A 19,861-nucleotide genomic window follows, 5' to 3' on the forward strand; every position below is an offset into this window, starting at 1 on the left:
CTACTTGTGTACATGGTGTTCAGGAGAATTATCATATTAAATAGAGCTTATTGAAGAAAAAAATGTATATATGCAATTTGGTCTGGAGGGAGGTGTCCCTGCTTATAGCAGGTGAGTTGGAACTAGATGGCCTGTAAGGTCCCTTCCAACCCAAACCATTCTATGATTTGGGTAATTCCAAAAGCACTATGATGCCTTCCAGTTAGGATTCTGTGGATTTGGGGCTTCTAAAGAATTATCTGGCTTTCTATGCCCATTGTATTATGCGGTATGTTAGGTACAATGGAAACACTTACTTTAGAGAATCTTCTGCCTTTGATGCACAGGATTTGTCACTTGGTCAGGGATATTTGATGCCTTGATGACTAATGACATCAAGATGCACAAAGTAACAGAAGCATAAATGAGACTCGCTGAGAATGCATTCATGTGCTCTTTGGGAGGAGCTTTAATTTTTTAGCGATGACAAATTTTTAGTGATTACTGCTCACAGCTGAGAGTTCTGCACAGAGCTTTGTGGGCATTAACTAAACCAGTAGGGCTCTATTTGTGATGGAGGTGATCAGTAGGGTGGCTTCAGTGACTGTTCTGCTGTGAACAGACTCCCTCCTGTGACTGCTTTACCTCTGTAATCATGTATTGGTTTTAACTCTGTTTTGCTTTATTCTATCAGTCTCATCAAACTGGAGATTTTGTTTTCCATTTTTCAGATGCGATAATGTCCCTCGCTACACTGACTGCATTAAGGCGTGCATTTTTGAAAGGTTCTCTGCATTTGTATGTTAGTGTGCAGGCAATTTAAAAGGTATGTGAGCAGAGACAATTCCATGGTGTATATGTACATAAAATCCACAAGCGTGGAGTAATTTTCTTGATTTTCATGTCTTACGGAAAGAGGCAGTGAGAGAAGACCTCTATTTTACTTGGTGTGCTTTTTACTTAAGTCATCTCTTCAGTATTATATTATAGATTGTGGTTCAAAACCCTTGACCTACGTAAAAAAGCATTAGTGGTTTGTGGAAAAAAAACCAAAAACTAAAAATCTCGTTGAAATACTTGTGGGAATCCAAGGCCCTACCACAGCTGTGTTACAAACAGCACAGGGAGTTTTTCAAAGACTTTCACCTGCAAAATCAGCATTCTTGTGACCTCTGAGATCTGGCTAGTTTTTAGTGAGTTTAAGTCATAGAAGCAAAGTCAAGGGATTTTTATGTCTTCTAAAAGCTTTTTCGATAATACAGAATTGTGCTCCTCCTATTCCTCTAAATAACAACAGAAGCTTTGCAGGACAGACTGCCCTGGGAGGGGGAAGCCATCACCTGCAAGATGGCAATCAGTAGCACGTGGCAGTCATCTGAGAGCCCAAGTCCCCTGTGTGTCTTGCTGTCACTGAGGAGGCTAAAACCTCTGATTTTCTACCTAGGAGATAAAGTCTAAATGCTATTCATCTCATTTAATCACCAAGTCACACAACCAAGCTACTGTTGCATGGGTAAAGCAAAATTTATACATTTGGTTGTTGTTGTTGTTTTCCTAGTTCAAAGATTATAGTTTTATTTCACAGAAAATCACCAACTGGTTGCGAGCAATACGTTTTAAAATGCTTTCTGACATTTCAAGGAGCCTGATGCTCATGCTGCACCAATGCTGAGTTTCTGCTTAACGTAAAATCCTGTGTCAATACATTGTGACTTCGGTGGCGTAGTAAATCTGCTACTTAGATAAGCCATTATATTGCTTTTCCTATTGGTGTCATTAGCTGAGCTCACTGGGCCAGCCAACACAGCTCAGTATCTCCCAAGTGAGGAACCTGATGTAACATGTTGTTAGCGAGTGAGACAGCATCAAGGCGAGCATTAAGCAATGAGACATGACAGTGTATGTAGTGCCAGGGTATCCCGATGCAGTGTGAGTTGCTAGGCAGTGAGCTGACAGCCTGCTATCGCAAGCTGCTGACAAATGGCATGTTTCTTGACATGTTTCCTTAGGATGTGAAAAAAAGCTTCAATGTAAATAGACAGAGACAGAAGGTTTTTTTCAGAAAGTTACTGTGTGACTTGATTTTTCACCTCCCTTCACGTTTCAGTAAATTCCAGGTTTGACTCTTCTTTTGACCAAACAGAACAGGCAAGGGAGCAGAAGCAATAATTAAAAATAGTGTGAAAAATAGTTTAAGATTCTAAGTGGAGAAGAAGGGTGATTATTAGCTCTCTCTCAGTAATAAAATTCCCCCAGAAATCTTCCTTTGCAGATTCAGGTACTTGGAAGCACTGCAGATGTTGTGAGGAACAGGGAGTAAAGTTGTAATGCTGCCTAGCATGATTCTTTTGCACCTTTTGCTCACCAGATGTAACCTAGATAGCAGACGGCTCAGAAAGGCCTTTCTTCTACATCTATAGATTCTCCCCTCTTTGCATGGATGTGTGGGAGGGGGGATTAGTGCACAGCCGTATGGAGGGAGCTAACAGCAGTACAGTTTCTTAGCGAGCCATGCTGCAGGAGCAGTAAAGAAAGTGAAGGGAGCAGGAAATGATGGAGGAGGGGAGAGGACTCCAATGACTCTTAATGGAAGTGATGCAGAATTCCCTTGAGAGCCAAGGGGCTGAGAATACGAGGGCTCTGACCCTTCTACGTGCCTTGCAGACCCCAACTGGAGAGGCACTTTTAAGTAATCTATCAGTGCAAACTCCAGACTGTTTTTTCCTGCTTCGTGGGATTTTCCGCTCAACAAGAAGGATGTACATTTTTACTTAATGGGGATCTGAAAAGAAAATAGACTGTTATTTCTTCTGTAATTCAGCAGGTTGGATCATAGCTTTCCATTCATAAGACATTAAAGGGGAAGATGAGCATCTCCTAAAGACATCCTCCTTCCTTCTTGAGTACTGAGAGCCTTGAGTACTGTTCCTAAAACAAAAGGTAGGGGAGGGGCATGTAGTAGGGGAAGGAGTGGGTTGTGTGGGAGCAAGCCAGCACTTCATGATGTCCTTGGCTCCCTTTTCCAAGATCAAATCCTCTTCTACAATATTTCTGAGGCAGCTGATACTAGGCCTGATGACCTAGTATGCAAGCAGTAACCTATCGTTGCTTCTTAGTTTAAGAAAGCTGTCATTACATCAGCATTCATGCTTCTGCCCAGAACTTACACTGTATGTAAAAAACCTGACACCCACATGAACCCTTGCTTTTCAGCTATAGAAGGAAATCTCAGTGACAGAGTTCTTCAGATCGTCTCAGATCAACAAGAAAGAGATGTCCCACTCAAATCTGGAATATCCTCTGGGATCCGTGGGAGACAAGGACAGTTTTCCCCAGCAGGCTGCTTTTCCTGTCAGCTCCCTCGCTGCATGGTCTTTCTCTGAGACACTACATGGGAACTATGCAGAAGAGATAACACAGTCCTCTGCCAATTAATTTTCCTGGCCCGTTTCCATGGGCCTGAAGAGCAAAAAACATGTGCAGATGTAGGAGGCAAGGTCTGGCCCTGTGTGCTTTCCTGAAAAGCTAACTCTGTATCGCTGTCAGTAGTGCTCTCCCTTTATATCTTACTTAACAAAACAGAAGTGGAAAATTATATTTTTCTTAAGAATGTTTTGTGAGCTGTTATGCATGCCCTGATGGTGTTTTACAAGTGTTGCCTGCTTTATCACACACTGGCATTTTTATTCCCTTTATTCTTAAAGGTCAGTAAACCAGCTAGTAGGTCTAATTGCCCTAATTCTGTTCTGCTGCTTTCGACAGATAAGAGCTGCAAACGGGGCAATATCCTGTCAGTCTCCTTTGAACCTCCTGCCTTATAAGCATCCATCTAACTGCTGCCTTTTCTCATGGTTCATTGTGCAGCAATTAGTTTAAATACCTGCCTCTAGTTACTTAATAGAATAGAAGGAAACCATCAGAAGGAATAGATTAAATTGAAACGGAAAGGTCTTGAAAGATGTTTCCCACCTGTGTGAATCCAAACCAAAAACATTTATCTCAAACAGGATTCAGAAACAGAAGGGAGAAACAGAGCAACTTTCTCTTCATTTTCCAAATACACAATGGCATAAATCTCACATATGCACATTTGTTCTCTCTGTCTCAAAACAAAATCAGTACAGTCTGACTTTTTAATAATATGCTATAAATAACTGGTAATAAAAAACAAGGAACAGAACCAAGGGCTGTTATTCTTGAGGATCTTCTCTATCTCTAGCAGGAGCCCATATTTAATGCTACAGAGAAGGCAGTGTACCGGAACTCTATGCAAAATATATAAAGAAGAGAAATTTCTCCTGTCAGTGATCAGTTTATGCTGTGAAGCATCACTGGCACTAATTCTTGCAGTTATTCTCCCTGTCAGCATGTTGTTACTATATGTGTACTAATACTATACTTCACGTGTCTAATCTGTACACAAATATTCTAAGCTATTTGTTTCATCTGCTCAACCATTCGTCCTATAGCACAGAGTTCCTTGAGCCAAAGAAGTGGCACTTTGCAGTAACGTGGCACATCACTGGACGGTGATAATGCAGATAGGATAGTTGTGTATCATTCTCACCTGTAGATCAAAGCACTTTGATACACTAGTTTTCATTTCTCTTGTTTCATAGTCTTCTCTTACCGTGTTGTTCTTGTAGTTCTTTTAGATTCTTCTTTCCAATCCTCTTTTATTTATTATTTTATTAAGCCAGAAGCCAAAACGCAAAGTAGTATTTAGCTAAGAATCTATTACTGAAAATACGATTGTATTTTCTGTTAGCTTTTTTTCCCTATATGTTTTGTTTAGTTCTATAGTGCTTGTACAGTATTCAATTTTTATTGGACTATGCCCATAACTGAAGTCCACCTCATGCTTAATTTTAAGTCCATCTTCTGAAAGCTCCCTCCTAAAATTCTGCATTGCATTGTGTTTCCCTTATCTCCAGAAAAGTCATTTGAGATGCTCTTGATTTAGACTTCCCAAATTCAGATTGCTAGGATAGCATGTTAAAGTCATGATTGTCCAGGTATGAGAAACTGTTGTATTTTCCACCCATGCAAAGACATCTCATAGAATCACAGAATCACGGCATGGCCTGGGTTGAAAAAGACCACAGTGATCATCCAGTTTCAACCCCCTGCTATGTGCAGGTCACCAACCAGCAGACCAGGCTGCCCAGAGCCACATCCAGCCTGGCCTTGAATGCCTGCAGGGATGGGGCATCCACAACCTCCTTGGGCAGCCTGTGCCTTCCTATTCATTTCTCTATCATTATACAAGCACACTCACAAAAATAGTATGTGTGTCTTGCCTGTTCTATGTGACCTCTTTTTGTGCTCAGCATGATGTCTTGACCTCCATGGACAGCCCCAAAGCTCTTCCCTTTACCCAGCTATTTTTAGTGCCATTGGCTAACTGGTATCCAAAAGCTATCCAAGGTTCATGAATTATTAATTGTATGTGGATAATAACTATTTGTGAATCCCAAGTACAACTTGCATTCAGTTCTGGCAGCCTTCTCCCTGTCAGGGAGATTTGGACTGTAGCTTGTAAATTATCAGACAGAGAGAATGGGGGCTATTACATATGACAAGCAACAGTGTAATGAATAGTAGCTCTGAAATGCCAACTATTAAAAAAAAATGGATGCAACACGAACGGAGTGAGTAATGAGGAGTACATCAAACTTTCTCTGCATTGCCTTACTGCAGAATATTGCATCGTTAAAATATTATATTAAAAGTGTTCATTCTGAGCTGAATTTACTCAGTGATCTAAGCTCAGTATTTCTCTATGAAAACATCAAGTCTGGAAGCAAAATTTACCATGTTCATTAGTCACAAAGGATCTTTCTGTCATAGATGATACAGCTATGTTTTTATATAAATTTAATCTATGCAGAAGAGAGGGAAAGACAAGGTGAGTCCTTAGAAAGAATTCCTGTGTGAATTAAGACCATTGTGAAACTTGCTGATTTCTCACTACACTTTATCTTCACTGGTGAAAACTAAAAGCATCTGTAGCTATATCTAAAAGACAAAGAGTAACAAAACAAGCTAGCTTTTTTACAGTTCTCCTCCAGGGAAAGAACAAGATAATAAATCTGTCAAATTTTTGTTGTCTGTAACGTGCTGAGAGGTGTTCAGTTAGTGTGTTGGCAAGGGCGATGTGATGAGCTGTAGTACAGAATGAAATACTCAAATTCACCATCACTTTAGAATGATTGTTGTCAAAGTATTTTCTCATGCAACTCTCAAAGGCTGATTTAAAATGGACGTGCATTTTTTGTGAGATGTAATACTCCTCTGATTCTCGGGCGTGTGGGTTTTTTTCTGATATTACGTGGCATAGAGCAGTAGTTGAGGTGAACACTTGCTAAAAAACACCCATTGTATTTCTTGAATTTGCTTGCTGACTGTACTTTGAAGCCTTTCCAGAGTATACAGGAAGAATCTCTTCGAAATTTCAAAAGTTCAGCAGCTGTCTCCAGCTGAGACACATTTATAAACATTAGACCTTCCAGTCCAAGTGCTACATGTCAGATGATTTTTCTCATGAAACAAGCCTTGCCTCCATAGAGACTGACTTTTTATTTACTTTAAGGATATATTTTAAAGTGATTCTCAGCAGTGATGTTATAAGGCAGTGACAGTGGCATGATTCTTCTTTTTTGGTTTAAAGTGAAAGTTTGAGATGTCTCTACACTCCCCATAGTATTTGTACTGGTATGAAAATTGTTTCATGGTTTAGCAGAGAATTCAGACCTAGAATTCAGGTTTCTCAGACAGCTCTGGTAAAGAATATTGAAACCTTCAGGTCTTTTACTAAATGTTGTTTCATCTTTTTCTTTTACTGCAAATGATCTTGAATGTTGTTTACTAAGTCCTAACCTTCAGCATCCCCTGCATGTCCTGCTTCTGTAACTAAACTCGTTCATATTGATAATGTCTCATGCACAACAAAAATGGGAGAACTTGGAAAACAAGGGAGTGTCTGAGACATTATCTCTACCTCTTTTTTTTTTTTCACCTGCAAATGAGAATCTAAAACTGTATTACAACCCGGGTTTCTAATTTTCATATAAGAGCATATCATCAGTGTCCTTTACAACACCAAACTTCAGCTCCTGACAAGCCACTTTGCAGTAATGTTCTGCACCTGCAGTAATGTTCTCAAAGAAATATTACAGCATTATCAAATGTTGTTGAAGAGATTACCAGCATATAAGACCTACCAGCACAAGACTACAAAACATGATGTCTTGCCCTTTTGCTCATCCCAAAAGCATTCCCTGGAATGTTTATGTAAGCAATTCTGAAAATACTGCCTATAAAACAATCTATTCTACTTGCTCAAAGTAACTGAAGCATTGGTACTTATTAAACATAAAGCTGAACAGGTGAGCCATCCACATCCCTCACTGAAATGCTCTTTACTAATAAATGGCCTTCAATGGATCTTCAGCTACTTAGGCTATTAGATGTAATTACTTTTTTCAGACAAGGATTATTAGTTTTGGATTAAAAAAGGGACATTTTAGATTTTGCTTTTTATTATTTTTGAAAAGACACTGCATTGTTTCACAGTGCAAAAAAAAAAAAAAAACAACATAACCAAACTTATTTATTTCCCCATGTTTGTAAGCAGTAACAATTAGAAGAGCAGAGGATATCAGGAGCGTAGCAAACCAGCCAAGAGAGCAAAGGCTAAGAAACATAAATATGGAGTCTGGTTACCTTCTGTGAAGTTCAAGGGAATAATAAGGTGAAATCCATGATTTCTTGTATACAGGAAGAAGAAGCAATCTAAAAAAAAAAAAATTTTAAATGAGGAACTTACAGTAAAAGGACAAGTTCAATTTTTTAGTGTATTTATGGCAGTACTATCACTGCCCTGCGCTGTTATCTTAACAAGTAACAAAATGCTTGACAGATCTCTAGCAGTTTACACAGATTTCATGGCATCTAATGAGCAATAAAAGATGGACTATGACTGATTCTTGTGTGACTGCAGTGAATGATGGATGTAAAATAAAGAGCTTCCCTAATTTACATGACCCACATGAGGACCAGGCAGGCTGTGGTTTTGCCCACAAGGCAAGACAGAATCTACCCAACTGCACTTCTTGGTTCTTCTCATGCAGAAAAGAGAGAGCTACATCTCTTTCTTCCACCCTCTGCAATCCAGAATATGGAGAGGTAAGCATGCAGGAGCAAAACTTACTACTTTCTACTGTTAAAGTAAAGAACTCTAGGAAGTTTCATACCTTTTAAAGAGGGGCACTTCTTTATTTGCCCGTGTTAAGTTACCTCTTAATCATATTTTGGCTTATTAGCTAAATGGCATTAACTTAATCTGCTGCTAATTTATTACTCTCTATAATGAAACTACATAGAATCTGTGGGTGTGATGTCTCCTATTGTATGGTCAGATGTAAACATTGCATTAAACTTTGAGTATCTATCTAATAACACTTCATGTAACAGAATCAGTGGAGATCCAAGAGGGATATGGTTTTATGTTGTGGTTGTTTTTGTTGTTTTTTTTTTTTTTTAAACTTCTTTTTAGTTATTCAACATTTTGGTAAAAAAAAAAAAATACTTATTTCTTCTCCAAATAGCTGTTTAATCACTGCTTGGGGTTGAAAAAAGCATCATGGAGCAGATGGCAAGAACACAGGATTTAAGAAAGGGACAGATGTATCCATATTAGGGAGCCTGGAAGATAAATCTCTTGAAGGCTTGTAGCAGACATGATCATTACTTTGTTTACACAGATGAAATATGACTAGTTTCAATTAACAGTTGCTGTTGTCCATATTTGGGATCTTTTCCCATCAGATGGTCTTTGAAACCTGTTGTAAATCATCATGTTTGTGCTACTTACATTCTGTGTGTAAACCATATAGGTATTCATCTCCACTCTTTATGGAAAATGTCTAGATAGATATACAGCATAAAAAAAAAATGTGGAGGGATTTGCTTTCTATTAAGCAGTTTGCAGGCATTGTCTCTAATGACATACAGTCTGCAGTGATGTACAGGGATGCTAGGAAAGCACAAAAAGAAGGATGTTATTATTCAGCCTCTGTGCTGCCAATCCATTCTTTGCCTCAGCTCCCTCCCTGATGCTACCAGCGTTATTCCCATCACAAACAACTCCTCTTAGGACTCTAACATGAACCAAGAACCTGACTTTTGTACATCTGGGGAATAGGAAGGCAACACAGGAAAAACTGTATTGTCTTCCTGTGGAAACATCTATAAGTTGCATATAGGGCAGTTAGGAAATAACATGTTATCTGTGTGCAGCCTCCTCACTGCTGAGGAGTGGAAGAACTTCTGCTGACCTTGGGAAAACAATACTTTGCAGATGTGAAGAGGAAGTCCTCTTAAAGCATGTGTATGTGCTTGGATGTGTGTGTATATATATATAAATGCACACGTGTGCTTGGGAGAATTCAGAAGCTGCTGCTTTAATATACTCTTTAAAAAATGGTGATCTTAAAAATGTGAAGAACAACCAGTACAAGCTGCTGTGGTTGTGACTCCAGCTCATCTTTTCATTACTGCTTGAACACAAGTAACAAGTAGATGTGAATTCCTAAGGAGGTGCTCTAACATTAATCACAGTACTTTTAGGGGGCAGATATTAGTGCATCTGTTGAAATACTGAACTAAAGCAGCCACAAAGCACACACACACTCCTGAATAAAACATTCTTGTAGCATTTCCTTTCTCCAACTGAAAACTCTAAACGTTGGGTCTCTAGTTGGGTGTATTAGAATCAGATTCCTCTAGGACTGATGATTTTATCCATTAGAATACTTCTTATGGTTATTTTCATGTTTAACTGAAGCAACTGAAACTTGTATTTTCTTGTGATTGAAGCAGGAATGTCATCCACTTATTAAAAGCTAGGAAAAAAAGATGAGCATATAAAGTTTTAAGGGAATAGGAAAATGATGATAGTTACAGAGATGTTACATTTATCCAGTTCTGGCTCTTACTTTACCTACTACAAAAGCAAGGACACCAGAAAGTGACAGATCAAAAGAGTAGGAATATATATGAGGGGGCTTTGAAGACTGTGTATCTTACTAGAACTCCAAAATTTACTTGTACAATGTAAAGCACTGCATTTATAAAGCTAGATTTGTATACTTAAGCACTGCCATATCAGGAAGCAACGAAATTAAGGAGGCAGGTAGCACAGCTGCATAGTGATGACAAATGACTTGAGAAATGACTGTTCACTTCCAAAGGAAAACAAAACAAACCAATTTAATTCTCATAAAATTTGAAGTAAATTTAGCAGTATTTTCATTTCTTTTGCATCTCTAACCCTGCAGTAGTGTGAACTAAATGCAAATCAACCCATGAAATGACTTACCCAAAGAATGAAAATAAAAAGTAGGAATTACAAGCTATGTAAACATTGTCTACTATATTGGAATGTTTAGAAATATTAAAATATATTCTACTATATTATTAATTCCTGAAGGGAACAGTATGCTTTAGCAATTATCTTTTGGGATATCTCATATCAAACTATTTTTAACTAACAACTTTATATGTTAATGGCTGGTTTCAGATTCACAGCTCGTTAGAAGAACTTTATCTAGTGCTATGTAATTAGTAATTAATGAAGTGCTAACTAAGTGCCACAATGTAAGCTGTGCTCTTTCCAATCCTTAGTTACCAAAACTAAGATTAAGGAGTATCTCTTCTGCAGTACTCAGGAATCTTGTCTTAAAGGTAACTAAATTCATTTGATTTTATAGTAATGGATAACCATAATCCCAGAGCTTTGTTGGGATCATGACATGACTAGTTAGAAACAAATGCTATTTCTCTTTTTCCTTATGATTTTTAGAATAGTTTGTATTGCAACCTATGCAAGCAAAACTAATTGTATTAAAGTAACTGACATTATGAATTTTTCATATAAGATGCTTGTGCTATTTTCTGTTAATGAACATATAGTAAGCAGTGACTTTAATCCACTGACATTTTTATAGACTTAAGTTTTGCTATAGCAAGCGCTCTGGCTTGCAGTCTCAGTGCTTTATTACAGCTGCTCCTCCAAACATATTAAATTTTATGTATAGAAGCACAGGCATTTTATATTGCCTAATGGAAAAGTGTTTTTCATCTGTGAAATCAGAAATATGCTGATAAATTTCCAACATGTCAGTGGGTAGATAATGTTGAAGATGTAAGCTGCTCCTTCAGAAAGGAGATGTTTATATCCTACTTGGCTTGAGGGGTTTCTAGTTACAGTGGAGTTTGTTACACTCATGCAGAGAAGTGCAACTCTCTTTTTTTGGCAGTAGATGATATAAATAATCATTACTAATAAAATTTGGGATAAAAGCATCTTAAAAACAACTTTTAAAATCTATACTAAATAACGATTCAAGAGAGTATGTAAATGCAGAAAGGATGGACAGGCAACCATCATTTCTAATTTTGTTCTCTCACATGAAAGCAGCAGTGACAAATGTGATGTCCTGCGGGCTGTAAAATTTTCAGCCACGTTCATTTGGAATGAAAGAAGCTTGTTCAGGACTGACCATCTGCACACATTCCCTAACAGTCTGCCACTCACAAGTGGCAGCGGTTTCCTTGTACTTTTGACAGCAGCTTTCTTCATTCTAATCAGCTATTTTGCCACACGCTTTCATCTAGTCATCTCCTCTTTACGATGCTTCCTGTGATTTGAATGTTTAACAGCACAGCTGCAGTGTTCAACTAATAACACATTTTAAATGCAATACTAAATATAATGTGGAAGAACTGTCCCTATAAAATAATAAGGAGCATCAGTTGTGTGTATAGAATGGGTGCCTGGATACTGGAAGATGGTATCTTGGAAAAGATTGAGGAATCTCAGAGGAAAAGCACCTAACTAAGGATGGGGCTTCAGTGTAAAACTGGTATTTCAGCACTTTGGTAGAATTGGCCATTTTGGTTCTACAGACAAATATATCTTCAATTAGAACCTACGTTTTCCTCTTATCACTTCTCTTTACTACTCCTTGTTTAAAAATCTTTTTGGCACAAAATGATGACATGGCATCCAACATTTCCATCTCTTGGCATGTTGTTTGTATGACTGCATACATATACTGAGGAGAAATTTCTACTTAATTTCTGTTTCAGATGCCTTCATTTCTCAACCTATCCCCTTTAATTTAGACGTATGATCAGATTTATTTCCCCCAGCATCTATTCTGTTGTACTGATGATCATTTATCAGTACTGAATTTCTTACTGTATTGCCTACCTGCACAGTTGGTTCACCCTGAGTATCTTCTGCATCTGTCCCATGCTCTCGTGCCTTCTACAAGTGTTTTTTTTCTTTTGTACAGCCCTTTGCAAGGGCGTTTACAACACATGTTCACAAAATCTTACATACACTCCACTGTTTTGGCTTTTCACTCTCATTTTAAATGCCCGTTTGTTCTCCTGTTTCATCTCTTTTAGTTTTTGGTCCATGCTTTGTTGTTTTTCTTTCCTCACAACCCACTGTGAAGCTTTTTTGGAAAGATTTGATGAAAGATCTGAACAGTCTTTCAAAATTTGTGTTGCCAGCCCCCTGTATCCACCACTTAGGTACCGAGTACTGAGAAGCTTATTCTATCAGACATTGGTCTACCTCCTGCTTTAGAGAAGGAGAATTGCTTACTGCAAATTTACCTTTGCTTCCCCTTTCTGAAGCGTCTACGCTTTCCTTTTTTAAAAATACATTCTTATCTTTCTCGAATCTTCCTTTATTTCAGTGTTAAACATAATAGAGGTTCCAAAGCTGGTGAAGCATTCTTTCCATTCGCATTCTTTCCATTCACTGGTAGACCAAACTGTGGAAGGATGGTGTTCGGCGCTTTGTTTTCCTTTCATTTATCCTGTTTCAAGACAAGTACACAGGAGGAGAGTGTGTTCTCCTTGCAGGCAGCCTTCATTTCATCTGGACTGCTCAGATACGCTCAGGACCCTGGTCCATGTGCACTCTATCAGGTGCTATCTGCAACTCCGGATCGCCCACTGTGCCAGCAGGGATGTGGAGGAAGCAGTAACGGTCTCAATTCCACGGCGGGATGACAACGGGGCCATTCACGATGTAATGAGGTTAGGTGTTGTTTGTACAGCGCTCTGACTACGTGTGAGTGCCGGCTGTTAATTACTGCAGTAACTGGCTGGGGCTGGAGCCTTGCTGGCAGGGGTGTAAGTGGGAAAGCGGGCGATGCCAGGCCCGGTCTCCATGGCGGCAGTGCTTGCACTTCATGGCAGCTCTTGCAAAACCCGGTGGTTTTCTGAAGGCTTTCACTCTTGAGGTGATGCAAAGAGAGCCAAGGCCCCGTTTTTCCTCTCAACGCTCATCATTTCTTAACGGCGACGGGTGCAGCAAAAGATGATAGGAAGGCCGTGTATTGCATTGCTTTTAAATTGTGTCAACTTCTGTGTTAAAACCACTGCTTTTTTTTTTTTTTTCTTTGCGAGTCCACCTCTAACCGGCAGAACAGCCTCCACAAGAAGCGCTTCGGGCTCTTTCCCTCGTGGGGATTTGCGAGGAGCTCGGGACAGCGGTTAGCACCGGAACGGACGAAGCCGCCGGGGCTGCCCACAGCCCCCGTGAAGGGGCTGAAGCGGCGGGCGGCCGTGCTGCCCTCAGCGGGACGCCGCGTTCCCGCCCGGCCCGGTAAGCGGCGCTGAGTGAGGAGGGGGCGCGCGCCCCGCCGTTGTGCTGGCGCGTGCGCACGGAAGGAGGCGGGCCGGGAGCGCTCATCGCGCATGCGCGGGCGGCGCCGGCGGGGCTCCCCCCGCCCCCGCGCGCGCGTGTGTGTGTGAGAGAGAGAGTGTGTGTGTGTGTATGTGTGTGGTGTGTGTGTGTAGGGGGGGAGCTCGCGCGTGTGGAGGGGCCGCCGGCCGCCCCTCAGCGAGCTGGGGGTGAGCGGCGCTGAGCACGGCGAGCGCAGGCCGGCAGCCGGAGCGCCTTTCCCGCCCCCGCTCCTCGCTCGTCGCCGTCTCGCAGGTGAGGCAGGCGCGGCGCGGCGGGTTTATTGTCCGGAGGAGGAGAAAAAGGAGGCTTCGGCCGGCCAGCACGCCGGGCCCCGCAGTACCGCCGGCCGGGGATTGGAGCGCCGGGTCCCCTCCCAGATCCGGGGAGGGTCTCGGCCCCGCCGCGGGCCGGCTCCGTGCGGCCGGCACCCACCTGCGGCCGCCTCCCCTTCGCGGCGGCGGGCGCCATCCGCGGCGCTGGGCCGGGCCCCGCGGCGCCCCCTCCCCTGTCAGCGCGCCAGGGGTGGGTGCGGGAGCGCGCGCGTGTGCGGGGCCGCAAGATGGAGGGATGCGGGGCTGAGCGCCGGGCCGGAGCGTCTCCTCTCTCTCGTCTTTTTTATTTTTAATTCTTATTTTCCTCCATCCGGGACCCCGAGCAGCGGGTCGTGGCCTGCCCCCGTGCGGGGAGCGGGCTGCCGGGGCTTATCGCCGCGAGGCGTGCGGTGGTGTGCCGGGATGCCGATATCGGGGACGGCCGAGTGAGCGTGACGTGTGGGGTGTGGGGGCCGTGCGGGGTGCCGGGCGACACGCGCGATGGTTTTCCAGCAGGCGGGGGAAGTTCGGAGCGCCGGGAGCGCGGATAGGCGGCTGCTTGGGAGAGCAGGCAAATAGGTGCTGCTTGTTTGACAGCTGGAACGTTCGGCGTGTCGTGTTCCTGGCGGCTGGTGCTGGAAGATCAATGGCATACGGGGATCAAAGCGAGATGAGTGCCGGCGATAGGTGTTGGTTTAACTGCTACCCGTGTGTGTAACGGTGGATCCTGCCTGGCAAAATGGGGTGGATGTGTTTCTTTCGCAGATCCCCGTGCTGACAAAAGGTGCCTTTATGCAGACCTCTGGTGGATTTTTCTATCGCCGCTTCTATTCCTATGCTAAACTAAGGGGCTACACGTTTTTCATCAAGGGATGGTGACACACTGGAACAGGTTGCCCAAGGAGGTTGTAGATGCCCCTGCAGGCATTCAAGGCCAGGCTGGATGTGGCTCTGAGCAGCCTGGTCTGGTGGTTGGCGACCCTGCACACAGCAGGGGGTTGAAACAGGATGATCATTGTGGTCCTTTTCAACCCAGCCCATTCTATGATAAAGAACACAAAGACTTCTCCAAATGGGATAGATGCATAAGCAGGCAGTGCATGTACTGTAGGCCTATGGTTTTTGGTCATTTTTCAAGGCTGTCAATTGCCATGGGCTGCACCACAGTGTTTTTCTTAATCGTTGTCTGCCTCTGAATCTAGTTTGGTTTTAGTGATGTTGTGGTGGTGTTTCATTTCTAAACAAAATGAAGGCTACTTTTCACATCAGAAGAGGTTTGCAACCCTTGCTCGTTCATAGACCTGTTGTGTTTTCCTGTGGTTGTGTACATTTCTTAATGAATTGCAACTCAACAGGTTGGTTTCTTAAATCTTTTTTACATCCCAGGAGACCCTTAGAAATAATGCATGGACCTTACTACTGATTTTGCTGATACCTTTCTGTTGTCTTATTGCAAATGGTCTAATTCTTAGCACCTAAAGCAGCATCTAATACAGAAGAGCAAACAGTAAAGAAATAAGCTGTTCCCCAAAGCTTTCTCTTGATGATGTACATGTGTTTGATTTTTTTCATGTGTTATTGTAAGGTTCAGAAGCTGTGATAAGATACTCTCAGGACATCCGTAGGCATCTCTGCATAATCTCCCCTGGCTTGGGTCCTGCTTCTGTAAACTGACACGTTCCACACAGGTGCCAAAGCTGTTTGAATGAATCGATACCAGCTGGTGTTCAGGGGTTGATAATGGCTTGTAATCCTAGCATTCTGGCTACTCTGAAATACTTTCTTTCTGGGATAAATATGTATGTTTCGTTTGTATTTGCTTTTGCTTCTGCAAGAGATTTGCCCCCCCAGAAAACGATCATTTTCTCTGTATATCCCTGGATGTGGGTTGTCTGTAGTCGCGCTCAGAAGTTTGCTAAGCTAGGTCACTTGAATTGAAAGAGTGCCCTCTGGTGACATCTGCGTTTAGAGCGTGGGTTAAAAAAATGCTCCTGCTGATCCGAGCTCTAATTCTCTAATGCTCCTACCACCGGAGCTGGAGCTTTATTCTACACAGAAACGCTCAGGTGCATGTCTGAGTGAGGGGAAGGGCAGTCACTCGTAAATACATGTGGAAGATAAGATGTGCAGCAGTCACTTGGAGTCTGTTGCCCGTCTTGTGAAATACTCTAACTTGTATTTTGCCTGCATTTTGAGGAGGAGCTGGATTCCTCAGTTCATGGGGTGAGGGGGCTCTTGATGAGCTCATTGTTTACTGTATGTGGTGTTGTTTTCCTGCTGATAGTCCTGCTTTTGTGCAAAAGGTTTGGAGAGTGATTTTGTTTTTCTACACTTATCTTGCTGGTGACTGTATAGTCCAGAATCCCTCAATGTGGGTATGTTACTGATCACGGTACTGCTCAGCACCAGTAAACAACATGAAGATGTACAGCTAATTCCCTAGCTTTGGCTACATGTGTGAACTTAGATGTTAAAAAATTACTAAAGAAAGATGGACAACTCTGAGGCTCCAGAAAGCTTCTGATCTTGGTGTGCTAATGCTCTGGTTCACATAAATTCGAATATTAAAAGAATTGATAAGGACACACCTCTGTCTTATTTTCTTCCTTATTTTCTCTCCATTGAAATTGGAGATTTCTTTTCCTTTCTGTTTCCCTGGAGCTGAGTCATTTGGGCTCCTCCTTTCATTCAATAAATAAAGCTGAGTTGAAAACCTGCTTTAAGGGTGGGGAGCGCAGTTGTGTTTTGCCTAACTGTAAGACATCAAAGGCATAGTATATTCCTGCTTTGGATATTGTTTTACAGCCCTTGGGAGGGGTAATGTTAGAAGAGATACTTACAAATGCATTTTAAAACCAACAAGAAAACACTTGCGTTAATACCTTTACATTTAGATACTTGAAGCTGCTGCAGTAGAAATAATTTCTTAATATGCATTCATGGCTAGTATTTATTGCAGAAATGGGGCTCTGCGGGATTCACGTTTGTCTGTTTATGAACTAATCACCTTAGAAGACTGCTGAAGCAAGAGAATTGTAGTGTTACAGTTGGGTGTTTTAAAAAAAGCTCTGCATGCTTAGTTAGCTGGTACATGCAGATGTGTGACTGCAATTTTTTCCTCTTGCAAAGATCCTTAAAGATCGTGTAGGATTCCAAGGAAACTGGCGTTAGAACCGTGCCTGTGGTCAAGCTGGTATCATCCTGTATTCTGCCAAGCAGAAAGAGGACATCTGCAACCAGAGATGGAGCGAGACAGCAGCCAGAGGTACTGCAGCTCCTGCTGCTCCAGTGGCGGCCCAGGCACTGCAAGCTGATGGCAGCAGCTTTGTGCAGCCAGAGGAGCTATGGAAAGCAGAGAAGATAGGGGGGGAAATGTGAAAGTGGCCAAAATTCCAGAAGGGGAGGATGTGTTTGTTAATGTGGTATGTTCAGAACGTCAGAGCTTCTTGCTGTGACTCTTTTGAGTTAGCGTAGTCTAAATGGCAGTCACTGATCGTGCTTGCTGGCTGAGCACTGGTGTTTTCATTTATATGACAGTTTGGTTAGAAAAACCAATAACAAAATGAAATACTGGGAAATCCACTGGGCTGGTGCTGAATACTTTGAAATTCAATTTTCCTGAAGTACAACCTGAGGTTTGGCATGCTCTAATACAGTCATAGCTGGTCTTGTCTAACTTTCTTAAAGGCTTTGAGGTGGATTGTAAGCTGTTCCGTGGCACAAATGCTATCTTCCTTCAACTCATGGAGATGTCTTGAGAATGCTGTGAGAATCTTTGCTGTCCTGTATTTATTATCAGCACAGCTTTTTCCACAGATGTAACACAGAGAGCTGATGAATGCTTACTGTACCCTTTTCTGTAAGGACAGGATTTCCCCTTGCTTCCCCATCCATGTTGTCTTATGTTCCAACTACAAGAACGGCTGTGTAGTTAGAACTGCAGGGCAGTAGTGCTGGGATAAAGAAGCAGTGTACCTTGCAGATCCCACAAGTTCTGCCCTTAGTTCTGTAGGGCTGCACTTATCAGGCTGTGTTCTGGCTATTTGTACCTCTGTCAGGTGCACCCACAAGTTGAAGTTTCTTGTTACTGAAGATCTCAGGGTGTAGCTTTCCAGTGCTGGGAAGCTGAAGAGTTTCTTTGTCCAAATGTCAAGAAATGCTCTTGTCAGCTCTACGTATGACAGATCTTTGTGATTTAAAAACTTGCTTTCTCAGTTGTAAAAACAAATCCGCACTCTTTTGATATGTGGCAGTTGATGTGATGCCAGAATTGAGAGAGCAGTGCATCTGTTGCTGCTCAATGGTTAAATTGAAAGCCTTCTCTTTTTTTCTTCCTTTGAAGGCAGATAGTGCTTGGGGTCCCCTACAGCAGGATTCATCTTGGTGTAGACTCTTAAGAATACTAGTTTGTTTTGTTTATTTGAGGTGTGGGTCTTTTGATCTATTCTCCATGCTTATTTCAGATTTTTTTTAATATGCCTACATGCAAATATGTTTAATAGGCATTGTAAGCTTTAGATTGCGGGTCACCTGGGAGACGCATGTGCCTGCTCTGTTTTCTCTGCTCTATCTGAGGAGTCTCAAAGATTTCCCCACATGTTGCAAGTGTGACCCACAGCAATTAACGTAGCTCGGTGCCTCATCAGCATGTAGTTGAGATTTGAACGTGGATTAAAACAGGCTGGCTGAAGTTCAATCCAGATAAAATATACATGATGATGTGGAAGTAATTATCAACCTTCCTAATTGAAGAGTGCATTTGTCATTAGGTAAGTGTTAGTGCCCTCTGGTGACTTCAGTTGTTGCTAGCACTCATTGAAGCAGTAAAATCAGTTTTTTAAGTCTTTGACTAAAAGATTGAGACCCTCTAATCTGACTGGCTAGGAGTTGTAACCCTTGCCACTGCTTTTTTAGATCTTTATAGCAGTTCTTAGGGCAAATAATGAAGTGTAACTTGGGGGCAAAGCATGGGTCAGTTAAGGAAGAAATAACAGCATACCAAGGAGATAAACAGAAATGGCATAGAGAAAGAGTGATGGTTAAGCTTGCTGTGGGATCCTCTGCTGAAAGGGGACCAGCCTGATTAGGTTCTTTCAGGGAGCTCTTCAGTCTCTTTGCTTACACTGTATCATGTGTTGGTAGGCTGTCTGAGGCCTCTGTGGGAGAGGCAAGAGATGCACAGTGTGTGTTGCAGAGAAGTTTGAGATGCTGGCCTTTATGTTGAATTTCTGTTCTAAAGCAATTTAGATGTTTGCTTCATCTAGTGCAGAACATCTTGCTTGGGAGCCATCTCAGCAGGAGTCGGGAGCACAGCTGCTTTGGGATATATATGTGTTACTTCTTTTTCTCCTAATGGAGCTGTGGGATTGTCTGCAATCAATTAAGTCTGAAGCCATCCAGGACTGGCTACTTAAGAATCAGGACTCTGACCGTTGTTGCAGAAGTATGGCATTAAAAGCTGTTTGATTTGAGCCTCCCTCATTATTCATTAAGGGACAGCTTTCAGAGCATGGAGTTTGCTGTCCTCATTGAGGCTGACTCAGATTGATCGTACTGGGGGAAAAGTGTATTGATCTTGTTTTAAAAGTTGGAGGTGTATTTCTTAGATAATAGTGGCTAGATGAAACTGGCAGAGATCCTGAGAAAGTGATCTTAATGCAATTTGTAAATTAGTTTGCTTTTATCACATTATTAAGGTGCCCAGGGCTTGGGATAATTGCCTAAACTATAGTATCATATTTTCATTTAGGTTCAGAGTAAGCAGTATAACATTACAGAATTACTGGAGTTGGACCAAGAA

The 19,861-nt window shown here is 41.9% G+C and overlaps 1 protein-coding gene and 1 long non-coding RNA gene across 18 annotated transcripts in view; one reads left to right on the forward strand and one right to left on the reverse strand.

The window, feature by feature from the left end:
* Positions 1 to 12,344, reverse strand: part of LOC116230435 (uncharacterized) — a 64,917-nt gene extending 52,573 nt beyond the window's left edge. For all 6 annotated transcript variants that reach the window (XR_016469087.1, XR_016469085.1, XR_016469083.1 and 3 more), the window contains exons 1-2: positions 12,257 to 12,344; positions 7,705 to 7,773 (exon numbers count right to left, since the gene is read on the reverse strand). This is a non-coding gene — a long non-coding RNA (uncharacterized LOC116230435). The remainder of the gene's footprint in view (positions 1 to 7,704; positions 7,774 to 12,256) is intronic.
* Positions 1 to 19,861, forward strand: part of RALGPS2 (Ral GEF with PH domain and SH3 binding motif 2) — a 133,851-nt gene that overhangs the window by 8,837 nt on the left and 105,153 nt on the right. For 3 of the 12 annotated variants that reach the window (XM_031595574.2, XM_031595584.2, XM_031595583.2), the window contains exon 1: positions 13,798 to 14,002. The exons of 1 other annotated variant lie outside the window; for it this stretch is intronic. The gene's annotated coding sequence lies outside the window, so the exon portion shown is untranslated. 8 more of the 12 variants (XM_031595581.2, XM_090145995.1, XM_090145993.1 and 5 more) reach the window with 8 other exon arrangements.

This window comes from Phasianus colchicus, chromosome 9 (genome assembly GCF_987193195.1).
Source record: "Phasianus colchicus chromosome 9, bPhaCol1.hap1.1, whole genome shotgun sequence".
NCBI lineage: Eukaryota > Metazoa > Chordata > Aves > Galliformes > Phasianidae > Phasianus > Phasianus colchicus.